Here is a 7036-nt window from a genome sequence, read left to right as displayed (position 1 = left end):
TATATTACCAGGAGATTGTTATTGATTTCCTCTTTTTAAAAGCTGCTTTGTGTGAAGGTTCATCATTTTAGACCAAATTCACATTCTCACATTCTTCTTGGGAAACCTGAAAATTGTGCATTTAGAGATTGAGCCCAAAGCAAATTTAGGTGAGGGAAGAAGGTGCAATGGTGCAGATTGTCATTAAACTTGGAGAAAATGGAAAGTGTTTTCTCTTTTGTAGACAGCAAAGCCGAGTTCTCTAAGCAATATGCAATAATTTCCATTTTGTTGCCACATTTGTTTCATGGTTCATTTGGAAAAAGCTTGCTCATTCTGAAAAGGAAAGAAATTATTAAATTATTGTTAAACCAGCTTTGTTATTGCAAAGTTGCCTTTACACTATAGATGCTTGAGTACTTCCATCAGTCCACATTTTAAAATGAATTGACTTGATTCAGACTTCCCAGACTAATATGCAGATTGGACCACGCCTATCCTCCAGTTTTTATATTTTTCAAATAACAGTTCTCGGTTCAAAGACATGCAAAAGCATTATAAAAATGCATATTGTAGGTGGAATTACATACAAAAATCAGTACAAAATGTGCATTTTGTAAAAGCATACAAAAAGAAGGCTAATTCTCATGGCTGGTGATTAAGAAATTTTCAGATCAATGCACCTAGTGTGTTGTCACTGTTGGTTGGGGAAAGAATGAAAACACAACACTAGCCACAATTCATTTCTATCCGGATTCTATCTTGTCATTTCTTAATGCATCTTGATGCCGTTCCCCATAAAACCAGTTTTGATCAGAGCTGAGAAAAAGAACAGCCTAGCTGTGTTTTAAGGCAGTAATCTGTAGACAGATTATCCCTCCTTCCTTTGAACTGCAAATTTAGCTTAATCTTATGCCCATTTTAATCCCCCCAACAACAACAACAAAAAATACTGGGAATTTTAATTTGACAAGGGTGAAACTTTCCCTATAACATATCTTCACTCACCCTCAAATAACTACAGTTCCCAGACAGTCTGAGCAGAGGGGGTGACTATTAAATCACCTTATAGTCAGGTCCTGTTAAGAAGGGGCCTCCTACGTGTAGCCCCCACCCCCACCCCATGGGTTGTGCTCAGCTAAATTTTTATCCAGAGAAGACCCATAAAAATTACTGGGCCTGGTGGGTTCTACTCTGAGTAAAGGTTTGTTGAATACAGCCCCATGTTGTGATGGCCCCACCAGACAACTGAAAGCAGAAGGCTGTGTGGAAGCACCTCCACATGTGTACACAACTGGGGTTCCTGTAGGTAAGGTAAAGGTAAAGTACCCCTGGATGGTTAAGTCCAGTCGAAGGCAACTATGGGGTTGCAGCGCTCATTTTGCTTTTCAGGTCGAGGGAGCTGGCGTTTGTCCACCGACAGTTTTCCGGGTCATGCAGCCAGCACGACTAAACCGCTTCTGGTGCATGGAGGACCGTGACGAGTGCCAGAGCGCATGGAAACGCCGTTTACCTTCCTGCCACAGCGGTGCCTATATATCTACTTGCACTGGTGTGCATTTGAACTGCTAGGTTGGCAGGAGCTGGAACAGAGCAACGGGAGCTCACCCCGTCGCGGGGATTCGAACCGCCGACCTTCCGATTGGCAAGCCCCAGAGGCTCAGTGGTTTAGACCACAGCGCCACCCATGTCCTGCATAATCAGCAGGTGGGTAGGCTTTTGAATGTCCTGTTTGCAATTAATGCATGGAGTTGGGGTCAGGCAGGACTGGTGTCACATTTGCAGTGCTACTATTGCTCTGCACACATTCAGTGTCTACTTCTGGATAGGTGTTCTCTGGTGTGTACAAATACTGCCCAAATTGATTGCCTTTGTATTGCATTTGTGACTGGGCTGTTTTAATTGTTACCATTTTTAAGGGATCGTTTTTGGGGTTTTTAAATGCGTGACGTAGTGTGTGTGCGCGCGCGCACGGGCCTGTGCATATATATTCACCCAACCTTATTTGTTTCTAATGCAGGCATCCCCAAACTTCGGCCCTCCAGATGTTTTGGACTACAATTCCCATCTTCCCCAATCACTGGTCCTGTTAGCTAGGGATCATGGGAGTTGTAGGCCAAAACATCTGGAGGGCCGCAGTTTGGGGATGCCTGTTCTAATGTGATATTCCCTAGTTTTGCATGCAGCACTTAATTATATACGTTTTAAATCTCAGGAACAAAAAAAAAGGCCTTCTTGCTGAAATCTACATTGGTGTCTGCTCTTGTGTGACAGATTCCAGAGCATGTGTACCCAGAGGCAAGTTGAGTCATCATTTTCTCTCTGTGACCCTTCCTAACCTGTACCAACCAGAAGGCTAGCACTAATGTCAGTCTTGTTTACTTGGACAAGACTGATAGCATCCAGGTGGAATTTCCAGACCTTTTCGTGCCTTCTTTTTCTGCAAAGCGGTGGAATTCATAAACCCTGCCCAGAAACCTCCTGCAGCCAAGTAGATGGCTTTGTACATTGCCATTCTTCGGGTTTCAACTCTTTACTCCAGGCCTCAAGAAGTTAAATCTCTGCACGGAAATGTGTGTGTCTGTGTACCTGTGCATGAACATAAACAGTAAGGTAGCACATTATTATTATTATTATTATTACTGATTTCATTTCTGTACCGCTTTATATTTTTAAGAAAAATCTCAAAGCGGTTTACAGCATATTAAAACATCACTGAAACAATCCAGAATCAAACCTTTCTGAAGAAAGTAAAATATAGAGTATGCAGTGAAAGCAACATAATTAACAGAAAACTAAAATATTATCTTAAAGATTTCAAAATAAAACATTACAAAGGAGGTCAACTACAGAATACATATTTAAAACAAAGTTAACCAAAAAAATTATTAAACATTTCAAAAAGGGAATAAAAACATAGCTAAATGAAGTCAGATATAAAATACACATTTGAAACAGCATGAAAGATTAAAATATTATCATAAGCATGGCATGGCATGGCTGTTTGGCAGGCACAAAAAGATGAGGCAAAAGAATCTAATAGTTAGGGTTTGTTGTCAGGCATAGCAATGTCCCTCTGGTCTCACCAGGAGCCTATTTGGTAGAGCTGGGGAGTGTGGGCCCTGCCCCCTAGGCCAGGTGGAAAGGGCCTTGCAGGGAGCGGCCTTCGAGGCTCACAGCCGGGACATGAGCAGATTGCATGCCATTTAGCACCACAAAAAAGGGGTTGTGTTGGATGAGACCAAAGGTCCATTTAGTCCACCATTTTGTTCTCCACAAAGCCAGCCAGTTGCCTGTAAGAAGCCTGCAAGTGGAACATGAGCACGATCACCTCCCTGGCTCATAATCTCCAACAACCGGTGTTCAGAATGAGTTGCTTAGTTAGCACTGCATTAGATACAAGCTTGGGTGCTGTGCGGAGGGGGTGGCCTTCCTGGAGATTTGAACTGGGGAGGGAAGGTTTGCCAAAAAACACCTTTGTCAAACATAATTGCTGGCGGGGGTAGGAGTGAGGTGTTTATGTGGCTGCAGGAGCATGGTGGGGGGTGCCAGGAGGGGGTGGCCTTCCTGGAGATTTGAACTGGGGAGGGAAGGTTTGCCAAAAACCACCTTTGTCAAACATAATTGCTGGCGGGGGTAGGAGTGAGGTGTTTATGTGGCTGCAGGAGCATGGTGGGGGGTGCCAGGGGGCCGTGGCCCCAGACGCACCATTTTTGAGGTGGTATGAACCAGGCGGCTCCATGCAGGCAACCACAGTCCAGTGCAGCCCGCTGCTCTTCTCCGCCCGCCAACAGCCACATTGACTAGCTGGGCTCCCCCCCCCCCCCGTGAGGGCGAGCAGGTGGCTCAACACAGCCCTGCTTTGCTCTGGTGTGGGTGGTGTCACTCCAGTTTGGGTGTCAAGGGTTGGCGCTGCCCCACCCCATCCAGCACAAATGCCCACTTGCCCTGTGTGCCAGCAACTCATACCACACCGCTGTGTGGCTGTGATGCATCCTTGGTGCCCATAACAGTTTCTCCAGTTTGCATATGTTTCCGTGACCCCACCAAAAGGTTGGTGGCTCCTGCTTTTGTCAGTCAGGCACCAGATGAATATGTATTTATTTTCCCGATACTTTTAAACCTATTTGAATGATCTATATACAGTATACAGTCGTACCTTGGATCCTGAACGCCTTGCAAGTCAAACATTTTGGCTCCTGAACACCGCAAATCCAGAAGTGAGTGTTCTGGTTTGCAAACATTCTTTGGAACCCGAATGTCCAATGCGGCTTCCGTGGCTTCCAATTGGCTGCAGGAGCTTCCTGCAGCCAATCGGAAGCCGCACCTTGGTTTCTGAACATTTTGGAAGTCAAACGGACTTCCGGAATGGATTCCATTCAACTTCCGAGGTACCACTGTACATCTGTTGACATTATTGAAGTTTAGTAAACTTTTAATACTGCTTTGAGCTTGTTAGATTTGTCTTCTCTTTGCTGCCGATTTGTTTTTTGTTGTAATTTTTTGTTTGATATTGGGCTTTTTCTTACTGGATGGCATACAATTCTCATAGCTAGAGAAACTGAGAATTCTACAAGCTCCAAATGACTGCACCTCCAAGTAATTTGCCCACATAGCCTCCAATACTCTGGTTCCTGTTGCCTACTTAGGAAGCATAAAACTTTTCAAAACTACATTTTGTAGTTGCCAGGCTTTAACGATTTTGCTTTGATAAGCATCTTCTGTCCTCTCTATACTTGCTGATGGCTATGGAAAGTGGACCTTGCTTGTGTTCCTTATGCCCTCTCTCTCAGCACATACCTGTCCAGACAGGACTAGCCACAGTCTGGTCCTAAATTATTGAGTGCCATGCCTTGAAAGAGTTCTGTCATTCGGTAAAAATATGTTGCACTAGCAGGGAAGCCTCTCTCAATGACTTAAAAGTTGTGTTTTGCAACATTGCAGTTAAGCTACATATCTCCTCCTTTGCTTTTTTAATGGCAGTTTTATGCAATTTCACCTGCTCTTTTTTGATGACCGTTAACGGCAGTAAGAAAGCAGCAGCAATGTGCCATCGTGATTTTGGGGGAGGGGGAAGTATTCTGTAGATTTGGCTCTGATCTTTGTCTTCATTTCCAAACAGATCCCTTCTTACATCAAAGTGTCAACTAGGTCCCAAGCAGTTCACACATCAGAAATGCCTGGATGCTCAGCCAGGCCATGCAATCTGTAGAATGTATTGGGTATAAATCATGGTGTAAAAGACACACAGGCATACCAGGATTAACTGCAGGGCTGGATTGAACTGTTGCAAAAAAAGAGGTGGTTTTTCACATTTGGAAAAGGCAAGTGTTTCTCAGCCTGGACCACAAAACTACCGGTAGTCATTCATATTTCAGGATAGAATAATAGAATCATAGAATTGGAGGGTTGGAAGGGACCCTGAGGATCATCTAATCCAAACCCCTGCAATGTAGGAATATTCAGTTGTTCCATATGGGGATCAAACCTGCAACCTTGGCATAATCAGCACAATGCTCTAACCAACAGAGCTATCCAAGTCTAAAAAACTAAAGTTAGGCCTTTTCTGTTTTAGTGGAATGAAGTTAATAGTGCTGCATGGCACCCCAATCTCTGAGGGGTGTGAGATTCAAGAGCTTCCAGGCTCTAACCCAGGGTTAGATTCCTTGGAATGAGGAACAGCAGAGACTGTGTGTCTTTATGATATATAGTTTATTTACACATATGTACAACCTGAGCCTATGATGGAGGGGCTCACCACCCCAGAACATCTTGCTTCTTTCATAGCACAGCCTTGGGCTCAAACACATCTCACTCTCTAGTTTCTGCATTATTCTACTCCAGCTCTCTCTCAGACACTGGCTTTTGTCTTTCTTACTACCAGCGATGGAGGGGTTATATTAAGGACCACACTTAGGCCCATTAACTTGCCCAAAAGCTGACATGGCTACTTCAACAATTGAGTCCTCCCCGTTAGATTTTAACCCTTGCTGGATCCAGGACTCCGGGAATTAGAAGGGACTCAGGCATTATGGTATACAGACTAACCTCCCACCCCAAACTCACAACAATATAAATATTTGCTAAGTTATTGTACGAGTCCTGTTCTATTTTGATTGCTGTCATATGTCAGCTGTCTAATATTGACAATAAAAAGGCAAAGGGTGCTACTTACCTAGTACTGCTGCTCTCAGAGTTTGGGGCAGGGGCTTGTGAGTGGGCCTAGCAGTAGATTTAGGATGGTGTGGGTGGTTGCTTTGCACAGGATGCTGAGCCAAGGAGGCACAAACAGGAGCAGCAGCAGCAGCAGCAACAACAACAACAACAACAACAACAACAGAAGACAGCTCTGTGTGAAGTTTCTCACTTCTTCCAGTGGAATCACATACCTTGTTATGAACAGCTCAAGCCCACATCAAAAGTTCTATATTTTCTCTCCTCCCTGGCTGAGGTGAGGGTTAATTTCAGAAAACGGGGACTTTTTGGCTGGTCTTAAAGTGTTTGCTGGCCTGGCTTAAAGTGAGTGGGTTTCGCAAGTGACCACCAGAGGTTTTTAATGTCTTTGCCAGCTCCCTTGACTTGCTTTAGGAAGCTGAACAAAAATCTATCACACAGGTATGAGGCCAGGTGTTTACCTGCTCTCACTCTGACTGCCCTAAGGAAAGCAGATGTTTTCTGCACCTGGTCTCCTGCTTCCAGCCTGACCAGGATGGATGTTTTGTTGTGCAAAGGAGTGTGGATTCAGGATAAGTCTTTCTCAAGGACTGGGTTGGAAAGCTACCACATGAAGATTAAGCTGTTATCCTGACGTTTGCTCCCACTCTTGGCCTCTGGGCTGCTATACTCTTGGTGCCTGGAACAGCCTCTGTCTGTCTATCATTCAAGGCAATTCCTTCCCCACTATTTGAATATCCACTTTTTCTGCAAAGTTGTTCCTGGGCCATTCGACTCTTGGTGCATTCTTCTGTTGTCTGTACCATTGGCTAAGCCTGAGAAGGTAGCAGCAGGTCAGGGATAGGTGGTCCCAGTTCATTGGACTGGTCATGTTGTGTGGATG

General features: G+C 44.5%; 1 long non-coding RNA gene across 1 annotated transcript; it reads right to left on the bottom strand.

Moving 5' to 3' along the window:
* LOC148683641 (uncharacterized) lies at positions 1–6280 on the bottom strand. The gene is made up of 3 exons (XR_015946842.1): positions 6155–6280; positions 2401–2568; positions 1–315 (listed from the first exon to the last, which is right to left on the bottom strand). It is a non-coding gene; the product is annotated as an uncharacterized LOC148683641 (long non-coding RNA).
* Between the last annotated feature and the right edge of the window lie 756 nt (positions 6281–7036).

The sequence above is a fragment of the Zootoca vivipara genome, chromosome 13 (assembly GCF_965207765.1).
Source record: "Zootoca vivipara chromosome 13, rZooViv2.hap1.1, whole genome shotgun sequence".
NCBI classification, from domain to species: domain Eukaryota; kingdom Metazoa; phylum Chordata; class Lepidosauria; order Squamata; family Lacertidae; genus Zootoca; species Zootoca vivipara.
This window is presented reverse-complemented; position numbering and strand designations above follow the sequence as displayed.